Genomic DNA, 18,055 nt, shown 5'->3' with positions numbered 1-18,055 from the left:
AGCCATGCATCAAAGTAAAAAACATATTTAGTATCTTCAGGACGGCAGCAATTTCTCAACGACAAAACCCTCCAAAGCAATCATGTGAGACTAGACAACATGAAGTCCCTCCCCCTTGTTAATAAGATGGATTCCTAACACTGAAATATCATCAATGGGCTAGCAGGAGACTCTTAAAGAGATTACGGTTATTCAACCAGCTAGCATATCATATACAACCCTAGCACAAATATCAGGGTAATGGAAAAGGGTCATGTGCCATGTACATAACAAATGATTACACCTACACTATTCAAAACAATATGCATTCCTTGTTCTGAATAGATTTTAAAGTAAATCTTTCTTTGAACAATTGCCCAGTGACATACTATATACTCCTCCTTCTAGGTTTCGCCAAACTGCTGGAAAAGTTGTGCAAATAATTTGAATAAAATTATTGAATAAAAATAAGCAGGCGGTAAAAGCCTAAATAAAGAAGGTAAGAAAATTTTTAAAAGCCATTTGTACATGTTTCATCTGTTTTGTAATGACACTTACCACCAGATCGGGTGCTAATGCCTCCCCTGGATCCAGTGGTCGTGGCTAGAGGCGAGGGCCTTTCCCAGGCTTGGGTGAACCCTTTTCGCTTCACCCAGGCCCCAAAAGTGGATCACAGCTTTCCTGCATATTTGGTCAACGGCTGGCAGGCTGCGGCACCAGCCCTGCTCCTTCGTTAACTTAATTTTGTATGTGTAATGTGGATGTTACTATGGCTGATTTTAATAAATCATTTTATAATTTCAAGCTTCAAGGTGTCTTATTCACAACGTATTTCTTTACTATGTTATACATAAAGGAATGCAAATTACAAACGCATCTTTCTGTTTGTTTGCTTAAAGAATGTAGATTTCGGGGGGGTGCTTTTGTGTGTGTGTGTGTTTTTACAAGAGGGCAGTAGGCCAAATAAGCTTGAGAACCTCTCTATTGGATGAATGTTGGTCTAGCACCAAGGCTTTAACCGAGTGCAGTAGTTTATCCCTGAACCCTTTTAGACCCCAGATTACTTATGCAGACCTGTGTGGGCAGGAAGACTAGTAAAAGCTTGTGGGCTAGTTACTTGTAAACTTGCAGGTTAAAAGGGAGTTCCAGGAAAGCTTTGAATCTCAGCCACTCCTTTTCTTGATAGAGGGGTGGGAGAGAGATCCAATGACAACACGCAACTCAAGGAAGCAGCACTAGGATGTGGATATCATATGCACATACAAAAAATTCATGCAAAATGTACTTTTCAAGTCTTTTTCCTCATGAGCAAATGTAACCAATGTCATAGATTGCCTCCTCCAAGACACAGGGTTTCCCCCTTGCCTATGAAACCTGATGCAGAACCAATTGAGTAACAAAAAAATCACCAGGTTTCTATTAAGCAGGCATGCAGGACCCAATTAAACCTATTCAGCACTGCCTGTTTCCCCCCACCCCCAGCAGCCTAACCTCTCCCATGAGATAAAATTTAAGATCTGCAGGCCCAGATGTAATTCACTGCAGACTGGGTAACTCCTAGCATGTGTTGACTGCTGAGCTGTTCCCCCCTTGAGCAAGAATGAATGCTGCAGCACCAAAGAAATCCTTGCTTTAATTCAGTGGAATATAGGATATTTTCACAAAAAGCCTTTTCAATATTCAGGGATGGTGAACTGATTGTGAAAGGACCAGATCCAGCCCCTACAGGCCCCATTTCCAAATTTTAAACTGAAATAGAGTAAACAATTTCATGTGTAAGGAAAAGAAAGATGCTTTTATTAAAAGTGAAATCCTTCCAACAGACGCCACATTTCCCATGCTCTTCACTTCTTACCTGGGCTTGACAAACAGACTAAGGCATTCCTTCATGCGTATCAGTAACAGTGCATTACTTAGAAGGGGTTTTGAAGGACCAAATGTTCCAGTGCATTAAATATTTTGCCAGCCAGGGATATTATTATTATTATGAACAATCCCCCATTGCAGTCCCAACTATATTCAAAACATTCACAGCTGCACAAGCAGCAAGAACATGCCAATTGTCCTATTTATAGTGCAAGCTTTTAAAGGGTGTTCCTCTTTGACATGGAATTTCTATAGCAAGCAGCATCTTGGAGAACAGTGTACATTTGGCATTTTGTCTTGTGTGTTGATGGAAAGCGCTATTTAAGCAGAAATGGTAAAAGCTGAACCCACAACAGCTTATGGGAATCCAATCTCCAGAAAAAGAAAACTCTATGATGACAAACACTTAGGCTTTCTGTCATTTTAATTTGTGAGCCACAATTCCCAGAGTTTTCTGGGAAGAGAGACTGATTGTTAAAACACTCTGGGAATTGTAGGCCTGTGAAGGAAAAAACTCTCAGCACTCATAACAAACGAAAGCTCCCAGGATTATTTGGAGGAAGTCATGACTATTTAAGGCGGTATGATACCGCTTTAAATATGTAGTGCAGATGGAACCGAAGTTCTTGTGGATGCTGTGTTCTATTTATTTACAAACTGTGATGGCCTTTGACTTAGAACAAAGAGTTCCTATATATGGTTCTCTTCTTGTAAGTGGTACATACGGGTGAGAAGGCAATGAATTATTTGCAAGGCTGCAGAAAGTGGATAGGTCTAGATCAGTTGTCTTCAACCTTTTCAAAACCAGAGCCCACCTTTAACCCAAACATGCATTTGGGAACCCACTCCTTAATTGTCTACAATGTATTTGTATGGTGGCAATGCTGCTGTCTTAGGTTTGGCTGAGACCCAATAGTGGGTCCCAACTCACCTGTTGAAGACCTCTTGTCTCTCTTCTTGTTTTTCTACAAATGCTTTTTTAAACTGTGCAATTGGAAGCGAGCCCACCAACATGCTTTGAATATGCAAAACACCCTCAATATATATATATTTAAAAGAGCCAAACTTTTCCTCTTTTTTTGAAGGAAGAGGCAAACAGCCATAATGTGTTGAAATAGACTGCAGCCAATTTTCATACAGTATTCATAATTACTTTATTACACTGTGCACAGGTAATCAGCCTCCAAATGATCCAATAACCTTGGCTTGCTCATAACTCCCTTGCGCTAGGCTTCACAGGCGAGGGAAGAGAAAACCGAGCAAAACACAGTATGTTTTGACTACTTATAAAAGCAAGTTCTCTAGGGAATGCACTGCCAGATTTAAAGAGAGGGATTTTCCCTCGACTGCTCAAGGCTTACAGTCTCCTACATTCTCCCTCAATCATTTCCTTTGCACTGTCTTGATACTGCCTTGTAACATAACCACCTGCTGTGGGCATTCATGCTTGCTAAAAAAATATATTAAAAAACGAGCAATCACAGAAATCATCATGCTGTGGGTAAATATAAAATCAGGAGTTCTTGCATCCAACCTGAGATTTCAAGAAGGAAGAAAATAATCTTTTTTCTTCCTGCACTCGCAAGAGAAGAAAATTGAATTAGAATTACACATTGATCTTGATGGGGGGCATCTTTAGAGTATCAGTTGGTTCAACTCAAAGCAAATAAATGACTGTAGGACAGGGACTTCCAAAGGTTGCTGGATTTGCTGGACACTTCAATACATCATCATTTGCACTCCACAGTAATTAATGCTAAACAACAACACACCCCTCCACTCTATACCCAATCCCTAATAATGACTCGCTGGAATTCACAGCCACAGATGGAGGAGAAAGCAATTAAGACAAATTCATGAAAGGATGGGCTTATCAAGGGCTATGATAGCAAAATGGAGCCCCCGTGTTCAGAAGGTGGTACAGACAATAAACAGGGGAGAGCTGTTGCCTTCAAACCCCAAAGGTATGTAATGGAAACAGGATGCTCAGCTAGATGCACTTTTAGTTGGGTCCAGCAGGGCTCCTCCTTTTTCACATTACAATCCCCACTTTATCCATAAGAATGCACTCAAATGCTGGCAAGGATGGGTGGGTGTGCATCCTTTTTAAATCAATTATTGTACTGCCTTAGAGTACACTGGGGCAGTAAAAGCGTAATTGAATCCAGGATAAGTTATCAGTTCTGGGGGCAAGGGAACCCAAGTGACCAGCTCCTGCAAAAGTGAACTTACATACATGGGCTCAAATTCAGCATGGAAGGCCTAATAGCCTACTCAAGAGGGATCACAAAATCAAGTGTTCACACCTCAGTGTTACAGAATCAGTCTTTTTTGGGGGGGTGAGAAAAAGCATGCTGCATACAAGGTCCAATACATCCTCATGGGGGTGGGGGACATAATTGCTTTCCTAAGGCACCAGATCCCTAGCAAAGGCTTAAGGAGGATTCCCACAGCCTAAAACTAAGCAAGAAAGGGGTATTCAGCTCCTGAAGAGATTATTCAGCTTCTCCACATCAGTATTTCCAGTCCATTCAGACCCCTGACTAGGACAGTTTCAAAGTGGATGGTGCAACCACACTTGAAATACAGTTCTGGTCGCCTCTCCTCCAAAGGTATATAGCAGAGTTGAGAAAGGTTCAAAAAAGAGCTGCCAAAATTATGATGGAGTAACTCCCTTATGAGGAAAAGTTACAACTTTGAAGTTGTTTTTTTCCCTTTTTTCCTTTAGAGAAAAGGCAAGTAAAATGTGACGTTACAGAAATAATTGTGCATAGTGAAGAGAAAGTTTAATTTCCTCTCTCAGAACCCTAGAACTTGGCGACACCCAGCAAAGCTAAGTACTAGAAGATTCAGGACAGACAAAAGAAAAGGCTAATTCACACACAAGACACAGTTAAATTAGGGAATTTCCTTCCACAAAAGGCAGTGGTGGCCACCAACTTGGATGGCTTTCAAAGATGAGTAGACAAATTCATAGACACCTTGAGGGCTATGTTCTACCTCCACTGTCAGAGCAGTATGCCTCTCAATACCAGTTGCTAGGAATCAAAAATGAGAGCATTGTTGCACTCAGGCCTGGCTTGCAGGCTTTCCATTGGCATTTGGTTGGCCACCGAGTACAGGATGCTGAACCAGATGGGCCACTGCACTGATCCCAAAGGCTCTTCTTATGTTATGTTCAAAAGCAGCCAATGCTGTGACACTGTGAGGCACGGAAGTGATACTGCATATGGGCCAGTGGGTGGCCACAAACCATGGGCAATAAGGCACATGTGGGACCTTTAGCTTTCTCTGGATTGTGCCCATCTCCTGCAAGGTAACAAGAAAAACCTAAAATCTTTCAGAATACCGACGGCCATCCTTTGAAGCAGCTCAACCTTAAAGCAAAACTTTGAGGCCTTTCATGTTCAGCTTTGGTAGAAGAGTGTGTCTAGACTTTGGAGGGGGGAGGAAAGGGGGGGGAGGAAAGAGGGCACAGCAGCAACCACGTCTAACTTCTAGGAATTAAGACTGCAACACAGCCAAGTCTGGCACAGAACCTTAGGTTGTTGCACCTAAATTATAACCATTTTCACAGAAGAAGCTAATCACAATGAATCATTCCTGGGAAAATTTGCACTCTTACTTCCCCCTCGAGGAAGTGTGCAGTCATGCTGCTAATGTAGAATTTACAGCTCTCATTTCCCCCATACTTTTGCGAATGGTGGGAAGAGAAAAGATTCTCTCCCTGCTGTCAGATGAGAAGTTGTCCTTAATAATAGAAACAAACACAAACCCATGGTGTTTCAGGGAAGCTTTTATGCAAGAGCTGAGACCTTATCTTGGCAAGAGCAAAAGAAAAATAGATTTATATCAGCCATTCACACCTTTCCCTGACACTATGAGTCCCTGCAGTACATCACAAGGTCAAAATTAAAAGGGGGGGGGGGAGAGAACACTTATCTCACCTGCCAGGAAAAACATTTGTAAAGTGAAAATATATGACTCTTGGGGACAGGATGGATAAAATTCTATACCTGCATCGTAATGCTGTTTCAACCCATTTCCAGCATACCCTCCTGGTAAACTGAGAATTCTCTCCCATAGCAATGTAACAAACCTTCAACCCAATAAAAACACCAAAAAAGACTAATGCAGTCATCTTTCTGGGTCCTGGAAATCATGGTTTGCAAAGTGGGAATCAGCCTCATGAAAAATGCACTTGCCCCCACACCCATCTTGTAAATCAGAGACTGCAACCCTGATATGAAGTGAGTCTGTAAACTATGGCTTATTAGGGAACCTTGTTTGCATTGGTACATGCGTATCCTGAAGCCAAAGTTAATGTTGGGAAGGGGAAAGGAGCTTACCTCCAATTGCCAGGCAGTCAAAATATAACACATTTCTTTTGTGGTCTAATGATTTTGCATATACCATATTTTTCCATGTATAAGACTAGGTTTTTTTTCTTAAAAATAATGTCAAAAATTAGGGGGCGTCTTATACATGGATATATCTCCCCTCATTTTCTTAAATCTGAGTCCCCTTATACAGTAATTCTTTGTGATCTTTACAACAAAAAGACAAGACAAGCCTTTACTGTACCCACATTATACATGGGGAGGCTGAAACTGAGGCAGTGGCTTACCTGTAACTATACCTTCTCTCCCTCCCCACAGATGTATCATACCTGAGCTGAAAACTGAACTGAGGACTTAAAGGTTCTTGCCTTTAAATCATTTCTAAACATTTAATTTTGGCTCCCTACTAACACTCTTTTCCCCATGCTTTCAATACCTGAATCTTGACAGCTTGCACCACAAAAACCAGGTGTGAAAGTGACTATACAGGCTCGACAGCCATTTTGCAGCATGATTACTAAATATGCATATCACAAATTATCCTCTGGCTCATTTTCATAGTTGACAAGATAGCCGTCTGCCCAGACATTGCACCATAGATGGGAATCTGTTTTAAATTCTTGCCAGGGTTTGCAACCAGGATATGGCCTGAGGACGACACTATTATTAGCCAGCATTTTTACATTATCACTAAATAACCTGATGGGGAGAGAGTGAAGACACCTGTCAACAAGGCAGAAGGCACCCTCAGGAGGCATTTCGCTTGAAGTCTGCTTGTCAAACATGCAGTAGTTATTTACTGCGTTCGAGGGGAAAGCGGGTATACAAAGAGCTGACTGCAAGCTTACATTTTACCAGCAAGGGTCCAAGTGCATGGCTGATCAACTGCAGGCTTGTGATTGCCCTAGAAATTGCTGAACTCTCCCTTCTTCATGCTTCACTGCTCCACATTCTTTTAAATATTTTTATAATCAAGGAGTCAAAATGTTGGCCCCTGCCTAACATGCAGAGCAGCATAAGCCACACATGAACAGGAAAGGTCCACCCACAATATAGCTCAACAGTAGAGAACACATGCATCACATACAGCAGGCCCCTAGATCAATTGTTGGTATCTCCAGTTAAAAGGCTGAGGAAGCAGGGGATGGATGGAAAGACTCTTGTCTGAGACCCTGGGGAGCTGCTGCCCATCAGAATAAAAAGCCCTGGGGTAGGTAGACAAATAAATTCAACCTGCTATAAGACAGCTTCTTCCTATGTGTCTAACAGCAACTGCAACAATCTCATGCAACTTTCTGCAAGTTTCACTCCATGTCCAAGAGACTGACCCATTAGGATGAATGGAGCGCTGCAACACCAACCTCAGCCAGCTCCTATCTACTTGCCTTCTTAAATGCATCCAGTCAATTTCCTCCACTTTAGATAGAACACAGCAAGGAGAAAGATGGGGAGCAAAGTAGAAATAGCTGGCACTGCCTGTCATTCACTCTGCCTTGTGCTGGCTTTGCTTGCCTTCTGCCCCAAGACTCTCATACAATGAGTCTCATACCTGTTACCACAGTAAGGCAACACCTGCCCTGAGATTAAGCAACAGAAGCTGTGCCCAGCAAAAGCCCTATAGGAGTAGCCTGTGCTATAGTTTTTAATCTGACTCACTTCCCTGCATTGCTAAATGGCTCCATTCCCCACACAGACACAAATCCTATTTCCTACACCAATGTAGGGTAGGAAGGGTGAGATAGACAAAACTTTCTGATCCTCATAGTGAGGTTTTCTTCAAGCCATTCATTATTTCTCTGAAGAACTGCCCTACCGTAACATTCACCTGCCTCTCCTACTGTATGGCTTACTACCAATTAATCAGGTCTCCAGTCAAGGCACCCTATTAGTTGTATGTACAAACAAATTTCATGCATGCTGAACCTTGCAGGTTTGGCCAGTTGCTCACCCTCTCCCCAACACTCTCTTCCACAGCATACATGCCTTCATCGCACCACTGACTGAGGTGCTTCCAGAATATGCAAAAGGGCAGCAACATTTGCTGCTGGTTGAGACATACTGCTGAACCAACAATATGCAATAGAGGAATATTAGAAGCAATTGAGTCCTGACCCAAAGTGAAGGGACTGAAAGCAGTGCCTGATGCTGCAACATTGCTGAAGGTAAGCAGGTGCGGAACTAATCAGTCTTTCCAATGAGAGGCCCTCTGAGGTTCCACATAAGAACAGGATACAATTATTTTTTAAAAACAACAGCACACACTCCTATTGTGGATTTTGTGTTTGCATAATTTTAAAAAATCAAAATAAAAGGTTCATCAGAAACATCATTTAAGAGCAGAAAGCTACTGTCACACCTACATCCCAAGACACCCTCACCCCCCCCCCAATCTGCTTATACCCTGCATGGTATGTCTTTGCTAGCCTCTTCACAATGTCACTGATGTGCTACTTCTAGTTTCATTTAAAATACCTTTTCAGAATCTAGGATGAGGCATAAAACAGGCATAGATCCGTATTTCATTTCATTCTCCCAATATGTTCAACTAATAAGACTATCAATGGCTTTTCACCATGTGGCCAAGACAATGCTGAATACCACCTTCCTCTTACCTTTCCTATGAGCTTTCCCAGAGTCAACTGGCTGGGAAATGAGTGCAAGACTAGACGCCCTAAGGCAATAAATATGGAATTGCAGGGGTGGGGGTGAGCCTCCACTGCTCAGAAGCAATTTGCACCCAAGCTTTCCACAAGCAAATTCCTATCCACTATATCACACCGGTTTCATTTCATTCTATGGTGTACTCAGTGGGTTTTACCCAATGCTAGTCCTACTCAGAGCAGCCCCACTGAAATTAATGAACATGACTAACTTGCACCCATGAATATTAACCAGTCTCCTCTGAGTAAGACTCAGTTGGCTACAACCCAATAGAAAGACGTGTGTCAACAGGCTGTCCCATAATTTAGGCTTCCAGACCCAGATATCCTAGACTTAAAAAATAAATAAATCCTGATGTTCCCTGGGCAGCTGTGCTTCTCAGGGCCTTGACAACTGCTCAAGTATGCATCTCTGAACAACAGACCCTGGCTACTGGAAGACACATCCTTACCCCTGAACTGTTTCTATGCCAGCTGGTTATTATAAGAACGACTGTTTAAGAATTGGTGGCAGAGTGTATTGGGTTTTTCTCCTCTTCCCTCCTTGTCCCGTTCCCCTTGTGTGTGTGTTTTTGTTTCGTTTCAGATTGTAAACCTACAAGCTGGGACTGAATGTAAGCCACTCTGGGAGCCTTTCTGGCTAAAAATAAGGGTTAAAAATCCTCTAAATAAATAAATGCTGGCTTCCTAGGCATTGACCAGGTGGCTAGAACAGCACTAAACATGACTATGCAAACAGGTTTACCAAAGGGGGGGAGGAATAGAGATATTTCCTGTCCTTCACCACCATCTCTCTGCCAAACCAAAGGAGCTTTTAAGAAACACACACAAAATGAGCCATTAGTTACCAACAGCAGGAAACAAAAGCCTGTCTAGCGCCCATCACATGAATTAAAAAGGGGGAGGGAGAAAAGGAAGTGTCAGCAAACTCCACCAAGCAATTCCAGGCAACCTCCAGTGTATGGTACACTACATTACCAAAGAGTCAATGCATTCTGACATAACAGCTGTACGCATTGTTACATTAATTAAAATAAAAAGGCTAACCCACATCCCAGGCAAGCGATTTGCTGAACCCTGCCAGCATTTCCTCAAAAAAATGATGTATAAATTTAAGGAGCAAGTGGACTGGTTACAACCAATACAACAGTAGACTGGAGGGGTTAGGGGAAGCATGTGAGAAAACAACCGCCTCTGTTTGAATTTTTTTTTTTAATTCTCTCTCTCTCTCTCACACACACACACACACACACACACACACAATCACACACACACATACAGGCAGAGAGAGAGAGACAGAGGCAGAAGCCCCACGCTATAAACTAGGAGAAAGCACACAAAGGAAGTGGCAAGAGGGAGAGATTACGTCAGCCCTCGCCTCAATTCATAAATGTGAACCACAGAACAAGGCAAATTCTAAACGGCCCTCCCTCTCAGGGATCCTGCTTAAAAAAGGGAATGCACACACACAGAGTCAGGGCTTAAAAATATGCTACTAAACAGCACACGCTGATGCATCAACTTTCAGTAGCCACAGGGAGGGGGGTGGAAGAGAGAGAGAAGCCCCACAGTGTAATCCTAGTGAATTCTATCCTGCAGCCAGATCAAATAACATTTGAAGAACAGCCCGCCAAGCTCACAGAGGCTGCCCAAGCAGAGTAACAATAAACACTGAAGAATCCTGGATTGAAGACACACACACAGGTCGCAGGGATTTGTTACCAAATAGCACACTCCTAAATTACATGAGGGGAAAGAGAAGAGAGGTGGATCCAAATGGAAATCTCCTAATTCCCTAGCTGCTGTTAAAGATCTTTTCTTTTTATTAAAAAAAGGGGGAAGAAGATATCTGTGCAGTGTAATTTCTTACTAGGAAACTGGGGCTGTTTTGAAAAGTATGGACTGCCTTTAAACAGCAATTCAGCCCCCACCCCACCCCGAATTGCAGAGCTGGTTGCAATCCTGGAACTAATTGCCTAGAGATCAATGCCTTTAACACTATAATTATGTCCCCCTCAGTTTCTAAGACTTTCAATCCTGCTTAAATTAACTTCTTTCCCAGAAATGCACAACCAGAAGAATATAGCATTTCTAACCAGACTTTTTTGTCCTCTAAATATTAAAAAGACCAGAAACATGTTAACAACAACAAAAGGATAAACAAGACTTCACAGAGAAACAATCCCTCCAGTTCTCCAATTCCCTTTCTGCCCATGGGGCTCAGTCCCAGAGCAAGTGGATGGAAGGCTCCTGTCAACTGCCATTTGGGTTCATGTATCATTAAAAAATCCCACATGGCTGAAAGGAGGCCATCCAATCACGCATACGCACAGCACCCCATGTAGGGCAAAGCCACATGCCCTCCAGAGAAGCCGAAAACAAAATCCCAATTGTACTGAACAAAAGCAGAGCTGGTTTCTGTCTCGGGAAACAAGAAGTGGTTGAGCGGGTCTCCCTGTCACATCAACTGAGAACAAAGTTGAGTCAATATTATAAAAAGGGCCTTTTAGACTGAGCTGGGCACCAATTAAAAAAAAACATAAAAGGCATTCCAGTACACACTTCTGCTACACTCCAGCAAGTAGAGTGAAAGATCCCCCTCTACTCCCCTCCATAAAACAAGAAAACCTGCACTGCAAACTTCTCTTGGATTTTTTAAAACAACAACAAAGCTTTTGAAGTTTCACCTAGTTTAGTACAACCTTTTGTTGTTGTTGCTAAACTTGTGTGGGAACAGAAATGTACAGAAGTAAAAAAACAAAGAGACTCATTTTTAAATCCCCTGACAAAAAAAGGGGGGACTTGTAACCTTAAAGTGTTCTGGAACAGTGCCCTGGGCCAATAATAGCTAACACAATACCTACCAAGCAGATCCAAGTTTCCTTGAAATTATTTTCTCTCCCCTCCTCCTCCCGCATTTCTAAGCTATTACAAATTAAGTGGAAGGAGTCAAGTGTTTTATCTACCCAGCTGGTGATATGTTTTTGTTGTTGTTTTTCTTAAGTTATTTTTTCCCCCTCTCTCAAGGCTGGGGAATCCGAAGCCACACTCTAGAGGAAACTCAACTTGATTGTGATCTCTCTGTCTCCCATTCACACACAAACACACACACCCTTCAATGTAAACATCACTTAGGCAATCCAGGGAGATGACCCCACGCTTCGGGGTGCGAACCCCAACCTCAAACTGCACATTAAGTTGCCTCATCTTCACACAAGGAACCGAGTCTTGAGGGGGGATACCCCCCCAAAAAAGACATGTGCGTGCGAGTCAGCCAGACCCACCCGCTTTAGCAAGCCCACCCCCCACCCCCCAGGCCAGGCGGCACACACTGGCTCACTCACCCCAGCCAGCCTTGGACTTTCCGCTCGGCAAAGAACAACAAGGAGGAGGAGAATTCCTGGAGATGCGGGGCCAAGGCAACCAGCCTGCAATCACAGCAGCTGTTTCAGTCTGACCCCGGCGGACCTCGAGCTGCTTCTCCAGGGCACGCAGGAAAGGAAGAGGGAGCTGCTGCTGCTACTGCGTTCAATCCCACATGCAATGCCCATGGAGGGAGGGAGGGGGAGGAAGAGGAAGGAAGGAGGAGGAGGAGGAGAGGGGAAGAGAGAAAGAAAAGAAGGGGGCCAGAGGAGAGAGAGAGAGAGAGAGAGAGATGCACTTGGCGAACAAAAGGAGGCCCCCGCTTCACTGCAGCGCCGCTGCTGGGCCAGGCAGTGGTGCGGGCGAGAAGAGGAGCAGCAGCAACGGCGGCATTGCCCGGGCCGGAGAAGGATCCCGACTGGAGGAAGCGGCTGCGGCGGCAGCTCCCTGCCTTGGCGCGGCGGGCTGCGCTCCCCGGGCCCCTCCGCGGCACATCCACCAGCCGCCCTGCTTAGCTGCCGCTCCTCGGTCGCAGCCACCTCCACATGCCTCTGTGTGACCCAGTCGCTTTTGCTTTCAACCCAGACACCAGGAGAGGGAGAGAGAAGCACAGCCTCCCAAAGACAACAAGCGGCGGCGCGCGGGAAAACCCGGAGCGGAGTCCAGCAGCCTGGCGCTGCCTCCCGACCGGGCTCAGTGCAAAACGGCGGGCGGGCGGCCCGGCGGGGGCCACCGACTCGGAGCCAGCCAGCCCCCCGGCTCCGTGCTGACCAGGGCCAGTAGGATGCCTGGGCTCACGGGCTGCTCGACATCCTTGCCAATGTTGGGCGATGCGAGCGAGCGCGCACAGCTCCTGCCTTCCTTCCTAGATTTCTCTCCCCCCGCCCCAATCCGAGCCGGAACAGGGAGAAGCTGGCTGGGTGATTGATGGCGGCTCTTTAATAGCGTGGTCAGCTAGAAAATGCATCTGCAAGCAAGATATTAAAGAGGCAAAGCATCCCCGCGAGTGATCTGCCGCTGCTCACATCCGAGCGCGAGCGAGATGCAGCAGCAGCCCAGGAATATTAATGCAAAAGCAACCTTCTTCCTTCTCTCTCTCCCTCCCCCCCCCAACCTTCCTGCTTCGGTTCTCACAAATGCAGATCAAACACTCACACGGCGTGGAGGAGACGCAGATCAAAAAGCAGAGAGGTGGAGGAACATTTAAAACGGCGGGGGCGGGGGGAGAAAAGAAAACGGGACAAATAACGCTGAGGATGGGAAAAGCAAAAAATGCCAATTTAGTGGCACATTAGAGGCATCATGGCTACACAGAGGGATTGGTTTGCAGTTGATTCAACCAGTAAGCCATTTTGTTAAAATCCACCTACACCACCGGCCCCCTTTTTGCACGGGAGAATAAATATCCATCTGTCAGCGGACGCTCCCTTTTAACATTACACTGGAGAAGAACTACACCTAATGCAATGTGAGATGTACTAATGCAGGTGCACCCACACAGCCCATGCCAGCTTTGTTTTCAAACAAAACATGTCATTGCAGGGGAACAAAAAACCTTTCAACCACCCCTCCCAAACTCATTAATGCAATGATTAGGAAGTAATAAATACAATGATGGTTTTGCCCCTCCCCAAAATTATAGCTGCCTCCACAAACAAAATGCATTCCCCACACTGCAATGCACAGGTAACCAGAAAATGGAGGATCTGTGGACCACCACCAGCACTGTGGGAATGGATAATTTAAAAACTCTGTCCTCTTTTCTTTTATTGCGGTTTTTAGCTTCAGCTGTTTAATGCTACCTCAGTACTGTTTTTTAAATCCATAAAAGGAGGTTAAAAAGGGTGTCATGATCACTTTTACACAGGGTCATTTCAAATGCCAAACCTGTTCAGAAAAGGCTCATTGAAATTAATCCCCATGAGCAAGTTTGGTCAACAAATTTCACTGGGTATTCTCTGAGGAAAACTTAGCTTTGAAGTCCCCCCACCAACTCCAAGTAATTTTCTGATTCTGCACACTAAATGTCATGTAAACATTGTGCTCCATAACCATAAATAACTATAATCTGAAACTCATCTTTGCACTTATTCCCAAGGTTTAGAATTCCCATAAGGATACACCAAGAGGATGGGAAGGAAGAGAACGTTCCATTGAATTCCACCCAAAATGCCCAGACAGCTGGTAGGTTACAGGAGCAACCAATTCACCTAAGCTAGTGCTCAGTATTTAGGCTAGGTATCCAGGTTTCACATTTATTGCTTATTATTGATTGTATATTTATTGCTTTAGCAGCTGGCATTTTATTTAGACTGCTGTACTCTCAAGGCCTTTGCTAGATATTTTTTTCTTTTAAAGGTCTGTACTTGAAGCTTTAATCTATTCTGCACCAGCGACAAGCAGCTGCCTAAACCGCCAACCCAGCTAATGAAGTATAACACCCTTTGCCACCCTGAAAGGCCGCCCTGTGATCAATACACTCAGAAAGGCAGCTTGTACTGCAAGCTCTGCTCCCTTGAAAGATCAGCGCCGCACATTAGCTTCTCAATGGGAGCCCATCAGAGGGGAATGTGCTCAGTGAAAATAAGCTTCATAACCAAGAGGCTCAGTGATGGAACTGCACTGGCCAGAGCCAAAAAAAATCAATCCCAGAGTCAAGCGACAAAAGCCGACATTTCATTTAGCCCCTCTTCCAATTTTTTAATCAAGTGTGGCCTGCCACACAGCAAGCCACAGGAAGGACAGATTGCTCCAGCCATGGCTTGATGTAGTGTTTACCTCCCAGCGATTCCAGGAGAATTCTCTCCCCGTCTTACACATATTCAGGCTATGTGAAAAAATGTGTCGTCAATCACCAGCATCATCATAAGTCTGCATGGCAGAAAACGGGCTGGTATGAATGAGAAAGCCTTCTGTAGTTGTACTCAGAAACGTGTATATTTCTCCTGCAATGAATCTCAGTCTTAACCATTTCTACATAGAGACACACATGCCTCTAGGACTCTAGCATGCCTTAGTCCAGCCTTCTTCATTATGAGAAAAAAGACGGGTGGATGTGAGCCAAACAGTTGAGGTGGAAACAGAAATGCTGAAGCTACTATTGCAAGGGGGGGGGGGAACCTTTGCTGGACTCACTCTCATCAGCCCCATGGCAATGGATGATGAGAGCTGTAATCCAACAACTTTGAAAGGGCCACCAGTTTCCCATCCCTGCACTGCCGGTAAGTGTGACAATGGCTCATCAAATGTCACAGTCACATGGCAATCTAGCACATCACCCCCTTTAGGAGAATCTTGAAAAATGTGGGGCATGTCACGAGGTGGTGAGTTTGTGTTCTCCCTACTTGCCTACAATAAGGTAAAGAATTCAGATAATTCCTTAGGGGCCTGGATCCACCCCCAAACTCTCATTTCCTGAGAGAGACTACAGAATAAAAGGGGACAGCTTTTAACAAAGGATGCTCTACTCAGCTATCTCCAGTCAGGAACACCAACCCTGCCACCTGTCCGTCTGCAAGTTTCTCCATCTTAATACTAGCTTCCCTGAAATGCTTGGAACTATTATTGACCATTTCCAGTAACAACTAAACTGAACCAAACACATCAGCCAGAAGAGGTGAATGCTACATTTATTGGATCCTTTTCTGGTGCAGAGAACCATGTTGGCTCAAATACCAATACAGGCTTTTCCAGTAGCTACTGCAGCAGTCAAGTTGGTAATCAAGGAGCAGTGTGAATGCAGCCCCTTGTGTTATCTTGGTCAAGGTATTTAAGGTGGTCTTTTTGAGGAACAACGCTCTCAATTTCTCACAGCACCTTCATGGCTCCCTAATATTACAATGTTCCTTTCCTTCTTTTGGCTCAAGTGTTTGAAACATTGCATAGGTTCTAGAGACACAGTCTAAATAGAGGGTGCACAGGGAAGAATGGTGCATTATAAACTTATATTCTTAAACAACATTGTATTTCCAATAGAAAAGCAGATAATAAGCTTAGAAGGATGAGAAAGCAGCATACATGACATCTCTAGACAGTCTCACAGAATTGTTTCTTAACATTATATTACTAAATCGCACTTCTATGGCCACACTTGAAAAGTGAAATGACTTGCCAAAAGAGGTCCATCTCATTACTTCTCTGATGGCCCTTCTGCTAGTGTTGCATTTGGCCTGTCAAGGTATGAATCTCCCTGATTTGTTATTTGTTCTATTATATCCTCTTTGTTTATTTTGTATTTTATTGCGGGCTACAACATGCAGATTCAACTGTAGGCTGCCTTAAGAGCAAGGTAAAAAAAAAAAAGCTTTACTCAACCAACAAACAAAAATTGAAATTTCCTCCCCAAGTCTAGAAAGAGAAAACAGAACTGTCAGAGGAGATGTAGGATGGTAATAGTGTCAGATCTTGCAAACAGTCTCTCAAGCACTGTATGAAGCACATGCAGCAAATCTGACTCAGCAGATTTACACCCTGCATTCCTGCAAATAGCTCAAGATGGCATACATGGTGCTACCACCCAATTTACCTCAACAACAACTGATGAGGTAGGTTAGGCTGAGAGATCATACATGATGGCCAAAGGTTATCCAGACAACCTCATGCCTGAATAGGCAACTGAACACACATTTCAATTCAATAAAGTTTCAATAAAGTTTCAATTCAATAAAGTATTCCTAGTTTGGCATTTTAACTGCTATACAAAACTGGCTCCCTGTAGCACTTAGATGTGAACCCATTACTATTTTAGATTCAGCAATGATGTGCATTGATATTTGTGCATCTAAGGCTATGTGCACGCCATGCATTTAAAGCACCCCCCCCCCCAAGAAGCCTGGGAACTGTGGTTTGTTAAGGATCCTGGGAATTGGAGGTCCCAGGTGGGTAAACTACAGTTTCTAGGATTCTTGGAGGGGGTGTATGCGTTTTAAATGTGTAGTGTGTGTACACAGCCACAAAAGTCAAAAATAATTAGGAATCCAGTCAATTCTTCAAAGATTTGAACAGATTGCCACTTAAAATTAGTTTAAAATTAAACCAGCTGCAAGCAAGGGCAACCTGGCTAAAAAAAGGATCCACATTCCTCAGAGTATCACAGAAGAAATAAATCATAGGAGAAAACATCAACAGACTGAAGTGGTAGATCATATAATAGCTAGGGGTGTTTATGGTTAAACAGCAATACCCCTTAAAACACATGCATGCTTGCAAGCACGCTCACACAATCAGCATGACTGCCTGATGCTGAGTAAAGGCCACTCCCAATCCTGAGCAGAAAGAAATCCAGGCCGTGTTTCAGTGCGGTCTCCATTTATCAAAACAACCCTGTCATGTTGAGTACCATTAACAGATAATGAAAGGAGACAAGGGATGCAGTTACAAGCAAAGCACTCAGCCTTGTACAGGCCTAAGCATGCAGCCAAGTGAGCTGACATCTGACTTTATTATAAGCATTATAATTAAATAGAATACCTAGTTTAAGTAACATTAAGGTTGTGACACAAACCAACAAAAGCTGGGGAAATTCAAAGTAAAGCTTTGACACACTGTCATTAACTCCTGCTATTTGTAGGAGAGGAGAGAAAGAGAGAGAAAGTGCATTTTTGAATAAGATAACGTGTGTGTTTGAGAGAGAAAATAACCTAAACAGGTGAACACAGATTGCTTCAACGACTGAAAAGTCACCTATAACCTTAAATACTCTGCATGCTTGATATGTTTGCTTCCTGGTTTTCAAACCTGGGCTTCCTTGTATGTTTATCAGGGGTCCCTCAACAAAGAACCTCAGTAAATGGAAGGCAAGCTTCTCTGAAAGACAGCTTGCCTGTGATCAATAGTCCTCACTTGGGA

The 18,055-nt window shown here is 43.8% G+C and overlaps 1 protein-coding gene across 18 annotated transcripts in view; it reads right to left on the bottom strand.

Moving 5' to 3' along the window:
* The window catches only part of RERE (arginine-glutamic acid dipeptide repeats), a 350,074-nt gene that overhangs the window by 269,108 nt on the left and 62,911 nt on the right, over nt 1-18,055 (bottom strand). Inside the window, exon 1 of one of the 18 annotated variants that reach the window (XM_081923425.1) lies at nt 12,190-12,795. The exons of the other annotated variants lie outside the window; for them this stretch is intronic. The gene's annotated coding sequence lies outside the window, so the exon portion shown is untranslated. Of the gene's footprint in view, nt 1-12,189; nt 12,796-18,055 lie in introns of those variants that run through there. 18 annotated transcript variants of the gene reach the window in all.

The sequence above is a fragment of the Podarcis melisellensis genome (genome assembly GCF_964234715.1).
Source record: "Podarcis melisellensis genome assembly, chromosome: 8".
In the NCBI taxonomy this organism is placed as follows: domain Eukaryota; kingdom Metazoa; phylum Chordata; class Lepidosauria; order Squamata; family Lacertidae; genus Podarcis; species Podarcis melisellensis.
This window is presented reverse-complemented; position numbering and strand designations above follow the sequence as displayed.